The following is a 16798-nucleotide window of genomic DNA, read 5'->3' on the forward strand; positions in this document are numbered from 1 at the left end:
GAAGAGAGTTGTAGCCTGTCATTTTGCAGGATATCATTTAACATGTAACCTCTCCTGGAAATGCACAGAATATGTCCATTTCCAGGAGAGATTCCATGTTAAATTATATCCTGCAAAATGACAGGCTATAAGCCAGGAACAAGTGTTTGAAAGGCGGGGAAAAGTTGTTTAAAATAGTCGGAAAAGTGTTTTTAAACGTCTGGAAGAGAGTTGTTGCCTGTCATTTTGCAGGATATAATTTAACATGGAACCTCTCCTGGAAATGCGCAGAGTATGTCCATTTCCAGGAGAGGTTCCATGTTAAATTATATCCTGCAAAATGACAGGCTATAAGCCAGGAACAAGTGTTTGAAAGGCGGGGAAAAGTTGTTTAAAATAGTCTGATACCTCCAGGGCGCATCACCGCATTTTACAAGCCAGGGAAGGTGTCGGAATCCTGGGTAAACATTGTTTAAATAGTCTGACACCTGGCACTGTATTTGCCCCTGGGAGAGGTTCCATGTTAAATTATATCCTGCAAAATGACAGGCTATAAGCCAGGAACAAGTGTTTGAAAGGCGGGGAAAAGTTGTTTAAAATAGTCTGATACCTCCAGGGCGCATCACCGCATTTTACAAGCCAGGGAAGGTGTCGGAATCCTGGGTAAACATTGTTTAAATAGTCTGACACCTGGCACTGTATTTGCCCCTGGGAAACTTCAAGGTTATATTCATGTTTTATTATTTATTTAATAATCACATGATTTTTACAAAAACAGTATACACAGTATACATATATACAATAATAATAATAATAATAATATAACAATATACATAATAAAAACATGAAAAGTGGTGAAAATGAGAAAATGTATCCGAAAATAGTGCCTCCTAATGCGGGCATGTGGACAGTAGCCACAGACTCACAGGCACACACACACATGCAGAGATCCAGGGGGCGGAGCACATGGCTTTTTTTACCCAGAAATAAGTCTATGAGAGGCGGGGAGACTCAGAGGACAGGCTGCGTCACCTCACTTTGTAACCCAGGAAAAGAGCAGGAATTCTGGCTGCGTGAGTGTTAAAAGTGCATTCATCTGTGTTAATCCGACAGCCGCAGAGGTGCTGACGCAAAGCAGGCGGAACAAATTGATTATTTGAACCAGGAATAAATGTTTGCAAGGCAGGGAAAGTGTTCCTGCAGCCCCTCCATAACGGTAATAATGATTAGAAATGATTTCCAGGGCAGAAAGCGTTTTTTAAATGTGGAAAAAAATATGTTAAACTGTTTAAAAAGCACAAAGTGATTTGAGTGCAGTTCTCATGTGTCCCCACAGGAGGGCGCGTCGTCCCAGGGAGCACAGTGCATGGTGACAAGGTACGATTTATACCCTAAAATAGCATGCTAAGTGTGGGTGGATTAGTTTCAAAGCATGCACACTCTGCTCGTGTCAGACTTCCATCAAATAGACCGGGGAAAACACCTCTCATTAGCCCCTCACAGACCACCAAAGGACGGACTAAGCAGCTCCAGCACGGCTCCCTCACATGGAGCTCAGGTTATTTCATACCTCCAGGAGAGGGACCGGGAAAACCACCTCTCTGTAGCCCCTGACAGAGCCCCAAAGGACGGACTAAGGACCTCCGGCAACAGTGGCACTTCCATAACCTCGTGCACCGTGAGACCCCGGGCCCCCGGACTTAAGCACTCCCCCACGGACTAAACCCAGATGTTCACACCCTGCAGAATCTCATGCCCCTGGTCACCTTTAAGGGGGGGTGGATTTTGCGGTGCTTTACCGTCCGAACACAAGCATCAATATTCGTCCTCCTTCACAGCAGCAGCAGCAGCAGCAGCAGCAGCAGCAGCAGCAGCAGCAGCAGCAGCACCTGCCCTGCTGCACTTCCATAACCTCGTGCACCGTGAGACCCCGGGCCCCCGGACTTAAGCACTCCCCCACGGACTAAACCCAGATGTTCACACCCTGCAGAATCTCATGCCCCTGGTCACCTTTAAGGGGGGGTGGATTTTGCGGTGCTTTACCGTCCGAACACAAGCATCAATATTCGTCCTCCTTCACAGCAGCAGCAGCAGCAGCAGCAGCAGCAGCAGCAGCAGCAGTAGCAGCAGCAGCAGCAGCACCTGCCCTGCTGGAGGTTCACACTTTAACTTATTTGTATTCGTTTTTTTTTGTTCCCCTCCTCTGCCTTACACATCCTCCCACGCTCGAGCACTCCTCACTCGGACTAAACCCCTCCATGCACACCGCCAGAACCAGAACCTCACGCCCCTGGTGACCTTAAAGGTGTTTGTCTTTGTTTGTTTTTGTACTCCACATAGACAGGCAGGTGTTCAGCACCACGGACAGAGCGGGCCCGCTGCTGCTGCTGCTGGAAGGTGGAACACTTTGAGTCTTTTTATTTTCTCTTTTCTCCCTGCTCCTGCACACACCTTTTGTTACACTCCTCTGCATTACACATCCTCCCACGCTCGAGCACTCCTCACTCGGACTAAACCCAGATGTTCACACCCTACAGAACTTCATGCCCCTGGTTACCCTAAAGGGGTGGATTTTGCGGTGCTTTACCGTCCGCACATCGGCATACATATTCGGCCTTATTCATGACACTACCACCCCTTCTTTGGAGGATATTGCAGGATATAATTTAACATGGAACCTCTCCTGGAAATGCACAGAGTATGTCCATTTCCAGGAGAGGTTACATGTTAAATTATATCCTGCAAAATGACAGGCACTGTATTTGCCCCTGGGAACCTTCAAGGTTATACTAATGTTTTTTTTTTATTTTTTATTTAATTATCACACCACTTTTACAAAAACAGTATACAAAATAAACATAATAACAACATGATTAACAGGGGCCTGGGGGCCATATTAGCCGTCTAACTTGTACAGTGCACCGGGGAAAAAAGGTTGAGTCCACGGCCCCTTTCCCCTCATCAGGAGTACCAATCGGTCCTGAAGAAGAGGTATCGCTGCTCTCCGCCCCTGAATCCTCTTCGGAGGTAGCTGACGGTGGTAGACCTCCTTCTGATGATGATGCTGCTGCAGCTGCTGCCGCCGCCCTGAACATGGAGCGGATCTTCAATGCCTCCTTTATTCCAGGCGTATTCGCGTAGAACCGGTCTGCAGTGCTTACGTCGTGGCACATAAACCTAGCCAGAATCGACCTGCTTTCTGGATCTTGGTGATGCTTGATATTGTCAGCCAGGGCAGTGCGCAAGATGGTGAAGGTGACGGCTGTTTCTAGCCCAGCATCAGCCCAAGCCCTCTTCAAGTGAGCGTTCAGGTTCTTGGAAGCCTGCTTCCCCGATGTGAAAAGGAAGAATTCATTCTGAGGACCCGACAAGCCCTCTTTTATCCCCATCCACCGCATGACCCAGCTAAACTCCTTTATTGTAAGCACCAGCTGTGCTTCACCAAATGTCTTGGCAGTCTTGTGATCCTGCACGTGGATGATGTAGCCCTCAGCAGTGCCCCTTCTGTCCGCCTCAAAGACCTCCGTGTTGGTCATGTTTGCATACACACCCGGACGGTGGCCATACAGGAGGCTCCAATGGAGGGTTAGATAGCCATATAGCAGGTACTGGGTGATTGAGGTCGGATTGCTAGCCATCAGGTCAAGGAGATCAGGGATGCGCTTCTCAGCGGCCGCCATGGCGGCGAGAAGCTCCGCCTGGCTCGGCAGACGATCCAGCTTGTCCCTCTTCACCTTAAACTGGTGGAGAGTGACAGACTTTTTCAAATCGTTAATGTTGGCTTTCACCTCTCTGATGATGTTGGTCATATCAGACTGGGTGAGCCTGCACCCCCGGAGCTTTGATGCAGACAAGTACCTCAGGAAATGGTTCACAGTCTTCAGGAACAACAGCGATGTTGTGACTGTCCGGCCCGACTCTGAAATATACTTGCTCCAGCCACGGACCCTCTTTGTGTCTTTTAGAAACAGCCAGTCTGACAGCCGGTCAAAACCATGGGCCATGAATACTATGAAGTTCTTTATCCGGCTGACATTGGACATACAATTCTCTTTCCGTTTTACTGTCGGTGCAAGACCCTCACAATGACCTCTGTATGTCTGAATGTACGTCTCCATGCTTTTAGGCAACGTGATTTCACGCATGGTATTCCGCAGTCCCTTCCCAGTGCACCATTGATTTTGGGAAGAGGGCCAGTCCTTAGCCAGATTAGCTTTCAGCTTATTGGAGACAGACGCACGGGTCTTCTGGCATACAGGGGTCTCACTACAGGAGGCTTCTACGGACCGCATGACAGTCTGCATCGGTGTCTTGCTTCCGGAGGCTTCTGGGGACCGCATCACAGACTTGAGAGGGATCTCACTCGCAGAGGCTTCTATGGACCGCATGACAGTCTTCACTGGGGTCTCACTACCGGAGGCTTCTGGGGACCACATGACAGTCTTCACTGGGGTCTTGCTTCCGGAGGCTTCTGGGGACCGCATCACAGACTTGAGAGGGGTCTCTCTACCGGAGGCTTTGTCGGACCGCATGACAGTCTTCACCGGGGTCTTACTTCCGGAGGCTTCTGGGGACCGCATGACAGTCTTCACCGGGGTCTCACTACCGGAGGCTTTGTCGGACCGCATGACAGTCTTCACCGGGGTCTTGCTTCCGGAGGCTTCTGGGGACCGCATCACAGACTTGAGGGGGGTCTCACTCGCAGAGGCTTCTATGGACCGCATGACAGTCTTCACCGGGGTCTTGAGAGGGGTATTGCTGCCGGAGGCTACTGAGTTCATGTCGGGGGTACTTGGGATTGCTACGCCCTTAAATCGTATACATTCTTCGTCTTCCTCAAGCAGAGCAGCAGTGGCATTCTGCTTCCTGTGTTTTAGACCCTGTTTTAGCCTGGAGCGCAGGGTCTTCACCTCATCAATGAGGGCATCCTTCTGAGCCCTCAATGCCACATTGTCCAGCCTCACCTGCATGCAGTCCTCTTCGTCACACTCGGTATGTGGGGAGAAGGGTGGAGGGTGCACCGGGTATTCCTCCTCATTGTCTATATCCAATGATGTAGCCATTCCAATGATGGGATTAGTCTCTCGGAGGTCATGGAGCAACTGCAGGGCCACACTATGCTTCAGCCTTGCCATGACCTGATGTGCTTCATCTCGGGAGAACTCAGGGTGGTCACGAGTTACATCACGGTGTAGTTTCCTCCCAGCATACGAACACCCTGTGATGGGACAGGGTTTGGTCCGAACATTTATTCTACCACTGGCCATTTTAAGAATGATGCCTCTTTCATCCAGGTTCCGCACTGCATGTTTGTGCTTAAGGTGCTTATTCAAAGCCAGATAGCGGAGGCTGCACACCGGGCATTCGGTCAACATCCTTCCAAAAACACACACAATGAATTCTATTTAAATGGTTTTCTGTTTCTCCGTTTATATGCGTTAGCCAACTGCTGATTGCAACCATGGGTCCGATGCTTCAATGCAGGGAACACGGACCAAGGGGAGGACTTGGGTTACCACCTGGTTAAAATGGTCCCACCTCCGCACCAACGCGACTGGCGATGGGTCCGATACATTGATTGTTTTTTGTTTCATGGTTCTGCCACGAACTCACAAGACAGTTTTGGGTACAAAACGTGGGGGTAACAGTACCTCCGGGCGCTCCGTCCCGCTCCGGCTTTCGCCGCAGCGGGGGGAGGAGGCATTGAACCCCTCGCACCTGCCCCCGGAGGAGGCAGGGGAGTCAGGTACCCGGAGGCGCACGGTGGACGGCCAGGGCGAGACCGCCACACCGCACTGGAGTCAGAGTTCCGAGTTTTTCGAGCCAGGTCCCGGTGAAACGCAGTACGGAGCACCCGGCAGGAGCCTCCAGCAGACCCCCCCGCGCGGTTCCCTCGTCCCTCGGAAGAGGCGGAGAGGTGGGTGTTTTTCATCTGCTGGCGGACTGCCGGGGAGAACGTGCTGCTCGGGAGCCAGGCTCAGAGTTAGTGGAAGTGAGAGCCCGTGCACCTGCCTTTTACAGCAGGCACGCGCTGGTATCGGGGTGGGGAGAGAAGGTAGATGCAGAGGCTGCAGAAACAGCCAGAGCCTTTCCCCTCTAACACACCCCTCATTTGGTTCATGAGCACTGGGCAGAGTCCCCTGTCAACTCTCCTTATATTCCTCCGGAGACCAGTTGGGAAATGGCAGCATCCCACTTCACCTGGTAGACCATATCGTTAAATGAGCTCAGTAATGTACTGCACAACATCACATGGGTAAAATGAGCTATATCATGCACTGCAAAATCACATTTGGTTTATTTCCAAAAAGCCTGGAAAAAACACATATCCATCATGTCCTGTAAAATATCATTATTTGTTTATGTCCGCTCCAGGATTACCCGTAGTTTGGATGAACCGACCGCCAAGCACCGGAAGCTGGACCCGGGGGAGGAGGCCCTCCGATGGCGGGTCAAAGTTGATGATACCGCAGCTGGCTGGACACTAGCCGTAGAAGAACACCTGGGCGGGACCAGGCATGTCCCTCTTTGCAGACAAGCATATGCGCTCCCAGGAGCAGAGTCAATCCCACAGTTTGGAGGAACCGACCGCCAAGCACCGGAAGCTGGACCCGGGGGAGGAGGCCCTCCGATGGCGGGTCAAATTTGATGATACCGCAGCTGGCTGGACACTAGCCGTAGAAGAACACCTGGGCGGGACCAGGCATGTCCCTCTTTGCAGACAAGCATATATATGTGCTCCCAGGAGCAGAGTCAATCCCACAGTTTGGAGGAACCGACCGCCAAGCACCGGAAGCTGGACCCGGGGAGGAGGCCCTCCGATGGCGGGTCAAATTTGATGATACCGCAGCTGGCTGGACACTAGCCGTAGAAGAACACCTGTGCGGGACCAGGCATGTCCCTCTTTGCAGACAAGCATATATATGTGCTCCCAGGAGCAGAGTCAATCCCACAGTTTGGAGGAACCGACCGCCAAGCACCGGAAGCTGGACCCGGGGAGGAGGCCCTCCGATGGCGGGTCAAATTTGATGATACCGCAGCTGGCTGGACACTAGCCGTAGAAGAACACCTGGGCGGGACCAGGCATGTCCCTCTTTGCAGACAAGCATATGCGCTCCCAGGAGCAGAGTCAATCCCACAGTTTGGAGGAACCGACCGCCAAGCACCGGAAGCTGGACCCGGGGAGGAGGCCCTCCGATGGCGGGTCAAATTTGATGATACCGCAGCTGGCTGGACACTAGCCGTAGAAGAACACCTGGGCGGGACCAGGCATGTCCCTCTTTGCAGACAAGCATATGTGCTCCCAGGAGCAGAGTCAAACCCGCAGTTTGGAAGAACCGACCGCCAGAGCACCGGCACGAAGCCGGGCCGGCGGAGGCCTTCCGATGGCGGGTCACGTTTGTCATTCGATCAATGTCTTTGCAGACAAGCATATATGTGGTTGTTACGCAGGATCAAATAGGTAGTTTGATGAAGTAGGGTCCTGTGCCCGGAGCAAGGCCAATTGCTGAATGCCGCAGCCGACTAAGGCCGCTATGCCACAGTGGAGGATGAGAGAAACAGGTGTTTGTTTTGCATTCCGCGGCAAAGAGGGGAGGTGGAACTTCCACCCCGCTACGGAACCTGTGGTGGGACCCCTGAGTCAGACGGTTCGTCTTGGAAACGCTTCATATCGGTCGGCCTGGGAGGTAAGAGACACGCAGGGTAACGGACACGCAGGGTTACCCCCACGCAGCCCACGCAACACGGAGGAGGCAGGGGAGTCTGGTACCCGGAGGCGCATGGCCGCAACACCGCACTGGAGTCAGGGTTTCGAGTTTTTCGAGCCAGGTCCCAGTGAACGCAAGACTCCAGCAGGAGCCTCCAGCAGACCCCCCCGACGTTTCCCTCGTCCCTCCCGGCCATCAGAGTCGAACCCGCAGTTCGAAGGAACCGACCGCCAGAGCACCGGCACGAGGCCGGGCCGGCGGAGGCCCTCCGATGGCGGGTCGCGTTTGCCATTCGATCAGTGAGAAATCAGAAGAGGAAGGGGGAAGAAAAAAGACTAACTTGTCTTTTTGGAGAACCATCAAAAATGGGTGAAAATGAAAAAATGTATCCGAGAATAGTGCCCCATAAGGCGGGTAAGGTCCCCTGTCAACTCCCCTCACCTTCCTCCACACTCTGAAAAAGTCAGAGTTATTTTTTGGAGAACCATCAAAAATGGGTGAAAATGAAAAAATGTATCCGAGAATAGTGCCCCATAAGGCGGGTAAAGTCCCCTGTCAACTCCCCTCACCTTCCTCCACACTCTGAAAAAGTCAGAGTTATTTTTTGGAGAACCATCAAAAATGGGTGAAAATGAAAAAATGTATCCGAGAATAGTGCCCCATAAGGCGGGTAAAGTCCCCTGTCAACTCCCCTCACCTTCCTCCACACTCTGAAAAAGTCAGAGTTATTTTTTGGATTTCCATCAAAAATGGGTGAAAATGAAAAAATGTATCCGAGAATAGTGCCCCATAAGGCGGGTAAAGTCCCCTGTCAACTCCCCTCACCTTCCTCCACACTCTGAAAAAGTCAGAGTTATTTTTTGGAGAACCATCAAAAAGGGCTAAAAGTGTTGAAATGTATCCGAGAATAGTGCCCCATAAGGCGGGTAAAGTCCCCTGTCAACTCCCATCACCTTCCTCCACACTCTGAAAAAGTCAGAGTTATTTTTTGGAGAACCATCAAAAAGGGCTAAAAGTGTTGAAATGTATCCGAGAATAGTGCCCCATAAGGCGGGTAAAGTCCCCTGTCAACTCCCCTCACCTTCCTCCACACTCTGAAAAAGTCAGAGTTATTTTTTGGAGAACCATCAAAAAGGGCTAAAAGTGTTGAAATGTATCCGAGAATAGTGCCCCATAAGGCTGATAAAGTCCCCTGTCAACTCCCCTCACCTTCCTCCAGAGCCCAGTTCAAAAACTTTAAGTTTGGTAAGAACCATGCTGGGGGGTCTCCAGGCAACAAAATGTATCCGAGCCAAAGTGCACATACAGCGGATGAATTACTCCATGAAGTTACACAGCCGTTTTTTTTCTGAGTCCTCTCAAAAACCGGGTTTCCGATTTCGTGCAGAAGGTAGCTTGTAAAACATGAACGGTTTTTTACAACGGAGGAGGGGAAGTCTGGATTCCCCTCTCCGTTGTACCTTGCAACGGGGGAGGGGAAAAGTGTTCGGCGCTTCGTCCCGAAGCGCCGAACACTTTTCCCCTTCTCCAATTTTCAGATCCCCTCTCCCATGTAATTTTAAAAGTTCATTTTTTGATTATTTTAACATATAATTGACCGTTTTCTTTCATTTTTTTTTCATTCCACGGGTGGGAGCCTATGGCAGGCTGCCTATGAGCTCCCAAATTTGGTCCGGATCATCCGGGATTTGTGGGATAAGCTCCATAAACTGACAAAGTCATCCAAACATGTCGCTTTTATAGCCCAAAGATATATCATGCAAATACATTAAAATAGTAAAAGGTACGATTGTGCTCGGCATTAACCGGAATTTGATTTATATAGCCCCCAAAAAATGATTAAAAATCGTTTTCGTGGGGAAAAGTGTTAAAACGCCTGATTAAAGCATTTGCGGGACACCAGCGAGCTCCAGACTAGTTTCATTGTGTCGGGGACCCTGGAGAATGATAAAACCCATCATTTAAATGCCAAAAACACCATTAAAAGTCACTTTTAGGGGCAAAAAACAGCCTCTGTCCACTTCGTTAACAAACTGATGGGCAAATGGACCAAATCGTGATTAAAGCATTTGCGGGACCCCAGCGAGCTCAAGACTAGTTGCATTGTCTTGGGGACCCTCCACAATGATAAGACCCATCATTTAAATACAAAAAACACCATTAAAAGTCACTTTTAGGGGCAAAAAACAGCCTCTGTCCACTTCGTTAACAAACTGATGGGGAAATGGACAAAATCGTGATTAAAGCATTTTGCGGGACCCCAGCGAGCTCCAGACTATGTGCATTGTGTCGGGGACCCTGGAGAATGATAAAACCCATCATTGAAATGCCAAAAAAACCATTAAAAGTCACTTTTAGGGGCAAAAAACAGCCTCTGTCCACTTCGTTAACAAACTGATGGGGAAATGGACAAAATCGTGATTAAAGCATTTTGCGGGACCCCAGCGAGCTCCAGACTAGTTGCATTGTGTCGGGGACCCTGGATAATGATAAAACCCATCATTTAAATGCCAAAAACACCATTAAAAGTCACTTTTAGGGGCAAAAAACAGCCTCTGTCCACTTCGTTAACAAACTGATGGGCAAATGGACCAAATCGTGATTAAAGCATTTGCGGGACCCCAGCGAGCTCCAGACTAGTTGCATTGTCTTGGGGACCCTCCACAAGGATAAGACCCATCATTTAAATGCAAAACCCACCATTAAAAGTCACTTTTAGGGGCGAAAAACAGCCTCTGTCCACTTCGTTAACAAACTGATAGGCAAATGGACAGAAGGGGGAACACGGCCCAGCCGCTGCTCCGCTGCTCCAGACTATGTGCATTGTGTCGGGGAGCCAGGTCAAACCCCTCCATGCACACCGCCAGAACCAGAACCTCACGACCCTGGTGACCTTAAAGGTGTTTGTCTTTGTTTGTTTTTGTACTCCACATAGACAGGCAGGTGTTCAGCACCGCAGGCCCGCTGCTGCTGCTGCTGGAAGGTGGAACACTTTGAGTCTTTTTATTTTCTCTTTTCTCCCTGCTCCTGCACACACCTTTTGTTCCCCTCCTCTGCCTTACACATCCTCCCACGCTCGAGCACTCCTCACTCGGACTAAACCCCTCCATGCACACCGCCAGAACCAGAACCTCACGACCCTGGTGACCTTAAAGGTGTTGTCTTTGTTTGTTTTTGTATTCCACATAGACAGGCTGGGGTTCAGCACCACGCACAGAGCCTACCCGCTACCTCCAGGGCGCATCACCACATTTTACAAGCCAGGAAAGGTGCATGGATCCTGGGTAAACATTGATTAAGTATTTTTAAATGTGTGGAACAGTGTTTTGTCACTTTCAAAACTCTCCTGTCATTGACCGGAGAATTTGGGTCGATGTTGTATTCAATCTGGCCATTAATATTCCAGTGAGACGAAGTACGTACATTGACCGGAGTGATCCCATGTTAATGTTGTCCAAATACCGGAACATTCCCTAACCTGGGAAAAGATGCCCGCAGGCCAGCAACACAACGCCTAGGAGAGAATGTGGTGCTGAGGCTGGTGGAGCCCTTTGTTGGTAAGGGAAGAAATGTAAACACAGACAATTTCTTTACCTCCCTCCCTCTCACCAAAGCGCTTCTCTCCAAAAACACCAGTCTTGTGGGAACCACCAAACGCAACAAGCGGGAGCTCCCACCCTCTGTGCAAGGGAGAACTGAGCTCTTCAGAGCGATAAAGTGGTGCTTTCTGTGTATCAGTGTAAGCCTAGGAGAAATGTCACGATACTGAGCATGCAACACCAGCATGTGGCTATCTCCACAGAAAGGAAAAAAAAGCCAGAGACGGTGGACGACTATAACCACTCAAAAGTGGGGGTTGACGTTCTCGACCAAATGGCTCGACAATGACAATGCTGTTTGTGGCAAATGCGCAGCCAAGGTGCTGAATGTTTGCATCAATTGTGTTTGAGTGTTTGTGAAGCGTTGTAGGATCGATGTGTTCTAATTTGTTCTTTTTCTTCTTCTCTGATGTTTTGCGTTATTTTTATATGTTCTGTGTTATCTGCTGTTAAATTATATAAAAAATACATTATTATATTATATTATTGTCCTGTTGTAGTTGTTTTACGAGTAGAAGGCTATCAGACGATATGAACCATTTTTACTAAATCTAAAACCAAGCGTTTAAATCAGCACTGGTAGCGAAATGTTATACTTCGTGCTATCTGCACAAACTATATCATATGAAAAGCTTAGAGTCCACATATTCTATTGGTATAAGTTTCATCCCTGTGCGATCAAAACTCACTGTTCTTGTTTGATAAATAAAAGAAAATTGTACCTTGAAAATCAATGCATTCTAATAGCGTGTAAATTGTACCCGTTGGCGGTTTTAGTGTTAAGCAGTAACCATCATCTCCTTCATTATTTCTCCTGTTTTACAGGCTTATTATCTGTCTACATGCTCTGCAAAACGGACTTGTAACATACCCAGAATACACTGCCCACAAACTATTTCAACTCGTATCTTCTTGTTTCAGTCTTTTTTTTGTATTTCAGTTCTCCATACTGACACTTAAACTCCCAGGGTATACAGTCACATTACTGCTGCAGAGCCTACAGTATATTAATAAGTTAAAACAACTCTCAAAAGACAGAGTTTACAGTTAATATTTAGAAACACACTGACAGGGACAGACTGTAGTTGTTCCTGCTCTGGTCCTTTTTGGAACATATACACAGTTTGACACACATAACTATAAATAAATGTAGGGACTGGGACATTGCAGTAATACATAAATGCACTTCCTTGTACATGATCGTTCCCCAGCACTGAGAACTGTACACGTTAGAAAGTCTCCTCATATTATTCAGGTCGCATCCGTGCCAAGTGGACAGAGGTGTTTCGTCTTCAAAGATTCCCCTCCTATCATGCTACAATGCTTCACCATAGGTACGAACACGATCCCTCGCTGTATTTGTTTGGCATTCCTTTCTGGGTTGATCTAAATCACGCCAGGGAAATACATCACGCACACTCAGAAGAGCTGCCAGGAAACATTTAGCTAACAACTCTGTGGATATCCGTAGACCTTTAAACACTCATGTTTATTTCATTTAACACTCGTACATGGACTCAAATATTTATTGTCAGACACGTACAGATGAGAACGCATAGCACGTTCGCATGACAAGCTAAAGTTTTTTTCTTTATTATAAAATAATAGAAAATCATGTCAAAGTGTGAATGCAGAAGTTTCTTTATATGTGTTTGACCTGTAAAACATGTTTGTGTGCTCTGCAGATGGTTCTTGACAATTGAACAGATTGCTTACACTGCTTCAAGCAAAACACTTTTCCTGTTCAGAGACAAAAGGCCCATATTGTGGGGTTATACTGAACTAAAAAAATGTCTTTAGGGGGCTTAACCATGCAGCAACTGTTTTTTTACTAAACTCAATTGGACCACACTTAGGATTTGACCCTGTTGGCCAAAATCTGTGTCTGTACACACACGCACACACACACAATGTGACCACAAACACACACGCACATACACAATGTGAACACAAACAAACACTCATTGTCAGAATACATTTGTGGATCTGGCAACTTTTGACTTGATTCACTTGTCATAGCCGGCGGTATATTAGGCTTACTCTAAAAATAAGATTTGATTCCCGCCAGCTCAACCATGAAATGTTACATTCAGCTCATTGTGAAAAACAGAGAGAGGAGGAGAGCAGAAAGCTGGCGTGCTGCGGGGAACCAGGAACTAGCAGAACCGACGAAAGTTTTTGGAGCTGCAGTTTTTGTCTTTTCCTTAGTGATGGCGAGATGAAGCCTTATGAAGCTTTCCAGCCAATTGGTTCGTAAAAGGGTTCATCTCATGAGGCTTCATTATGGGCTTAATTGTAACACAAACCCCCTGTTGGTCAAAGTGTGTAAAACAGGCAGATTGGATCTCTATCTCATACCAAGTTCCCAATGAGTAAAGCCTTCGAATAACTCTAAACAACCAACATGAAATAATATTTTCATGTTAACAATATTGTATATTCCAGTTGAATGATTGTGATTGAAAAGCCTAAGGAGGCTGGTAAACATTGCAAAGAGGGATTTGTATTCCTTACTAATATTCATAAACTTAACCATGTTGTAGCCTGAGAAAGGCGAAACCATATCAAAGAATACATTTATTAACTACATTATCTCATTTAGCTGTAGCTTTTATAAACAACAAAAAATATGTATTGATGAGTCGTTGAACCAGGGACCCTGCGGTCGTGAGTCAACTGCTTTCCAGCTGAGCCACAGCACACACGCTGAATCTCCCTGAGAACACTGTAACATATTTATTCCTGTATTTATTCCTGTATTTATTCATTCATGTTTTTATTCCTACATTTATTTATGCTTGTATCTATTTATACTTATGACATGTTCCGACCTCTATATAAGTGAGGGTCTGAGCTCTTTTAATTCCATCGTGTCACCGGGCCCGGGTACAGGAGGGGTAATATCGTTCTTATTATACATCCATGGGTATTATGAGCGTTGTGGTTCAACGGTTCAACCGATCTGAATCGCTTTCTGAAGCAGTCACGTGGTATCGACAGGCAGCGAGGCTTCGTTTGTCATCGATGACGTCACTGGCCCAAAACGATACAAGCCTCGATACATGCTTCACAAAAAGCTTCAGGGATTACTCGACACACGCTCCGAAGCCTCGGCGCAATACGTAACATCACTACTTTTCCTCACCAGAGAAAGGATTATAAAGGATTCCACTCTCCAGAAAAAGGACTGATGCTCATTGGATTACCAGAGAGAGAAACTACAGACTACCCGGGTTCGATTATTGTTCTTTTGTCCATGATAGCAGATTGGGTTTCACTGGGGTGGATGAGGGGTTTGTGAAAGTGTTGTATGAATGATTAATAAAATGCCGGCTATATTAATTTGATATTGTTTATTCTATTTATATTATCTTCTACTCCTCATTGAAAGCAACCTAGCACATATAAGTGTTACATTATTTGGCGAGCTAGCCAGGAGTAGTTTGAATTGAATAATTGGAAAAACATTTTCCATTTTTGCTGGTAGATATGTTAATTTATACAAGAATTTTTATTTTCTTAATCTGTTATTCATATTTCTCATCTGTTTAGAAACTGTTTATCAATTCATTTAACTCTGACTTCTGAGCAAGAATATGGTGTTAATGTTAAGAAGTCTGTGTATATTGAAGGTATTACAGCAACAAATACTGATGACCAGATTGCTGAATTCTGTTTACCCTTTGGGCCTGTTAACAAAGTGCTAAGGGTGAGGCGGACAGGGCAAGGCAGTGGTGTTAAAGCTTTAGTGGAATTTGAGTCTGAGGAATCTTTTCTAGACCTAGCACCTAGCCTTCCACAGTGTTTCCCAAGTATAGCAGACCCTGAGATTATGTGGCGTGTAGATAGAGCTTACAAAACGTCACAGACCCCTAAGAAAACCACACCCAGAGTGCGTGCAGAACTCTTGCATCAGAATGACAGCTCAGTCTCTGAGAGTGATGCAGACTCTGATGACAGTAGGATCCCTTTGATACGCAGACAGACCAAGCTTACTCAAGGTGCTTCTCCAGAACTTGCCTCCAAAGCTAGAGGTAGGACAAAATCATTGCAGCAAGCTCATCCATTCAACAAAGCAGCATCAGACAACAGCATTGTCAATCCCCCTGAGATTCAAAGGATCATCGTAGAGCATGTTATTAAGAATGATGGCTCCAATGCATCAAATCCAGGATCCAAATGGAAGAGATCCTAAGCCCCCAAATGAAGTGGACTTTGAGACATGTTCCCTCCATGTGGAGCTTATGATGCATGATAACCTCACTGTTGATATCCAGCGACGTAAGATCTTGGAGAGCCTGCTTCCACCCGCTTCTAGTTTAGTAAGACAGCTAGGTCCATATGCAACTCCCCGTGATTATGTCAAACTTCTCGACTCAGCATATGAGTTAGTTGAGGATGGGGAAGAGATCTTTGCAAGGTTTCTTGGCACACAACAAAACACAGGAGAGAAAGCCTCTGAGTTTCTGTAGCGACTGCAAGCCTTGCTGAACACACCTATACAGAAATGTGGCATTTCAAATGCAGAAGCAAACAGACACTTGTTGAGACAGTTTCGTCGTGGAGGTTGGGATCAGTCACTACTTCTGGCATTACAGCAAGAAATTAACTCTGCAACACCACCTGACTTCTCAGACTTCTTACTGCAGTTGCGTACAGAAGAAGATAGGAGAGCTTCTAAGCTTGATCGTCATTTTGGGGGAACAAAAACAAAATCATCTGTAAATATGCAGCTTGTGAAAATGGGAAAGAAAGAAAGAAGAAAACGCATAGCCAGAAAGTAGTGTCCCTTCTCATGAAGAGGAAACGGTACTGAGAAGATCCTCCAGAGAAAGAAGAGCTCCTGATAGGCTAACATATCAAACCTTAAGGAACCCCCTGGTGACACTTATGCACTCTATCTTAAGTGGGTTGGATCAAGCTTTCTCCCAAACTCTCAACTTTGACACTGTACCCCAGTTAACCCCTTTAACTTCTGAGATAGTGTAGGGTGCAACATGCAAGGATGCATGCAGATTTAGGGGGGGAGAATGTAACCCACTCTAATAATGCAGTGAGTTTCCACCCTGTAATAACCAGCAGCTCTCACTTGGGGCAGTGCTGGGGCAGCAGAGTCTGCATATGAGGGAGGAGAGGAAGAGCAGGCCAGGTGTGGTTGTTAATGAGGCTCAATGAGTGGCAGCTGGGTGTGGCCCTGTGTATGTGAGAGTGTGTTGGAATTGTTTGATGATGTGCTTTTTTGATGCTGCGGGGAACCAGGAACTAGCAGAACCGACAAAAGTTTTTGGAGGTGCAGTTTTTGTCTTTTCCTCACCAGAGAAAGGATTATAAAGGATTCCACTCTCCAGAAAAAGGACTGATGCTCATTGGATTACCAGAGAGAGAAACTACAGACTGGCCGGGTTCGATTATTGTTCTTTTGTCCATGATAGCAGATTGGGTTTCACTGGGGTGGAGGAGGGGTTTTCGAAAGTGTTGTATGAATGATTAATAAAATGCCGGCTATATTAA

This window comes from Notothenia rossii (assembly GCF_949606895.1).
Source record: "Notothenia rossii genome assembly, chromosome: 3".
In the NCBI taxonomy this organism is placed as follows: Eukaryota; Metazoa; Chordata; class Actinopteri; order Perciformes; family Nototheniidae; genus Notothenia; species Notothenia rossii.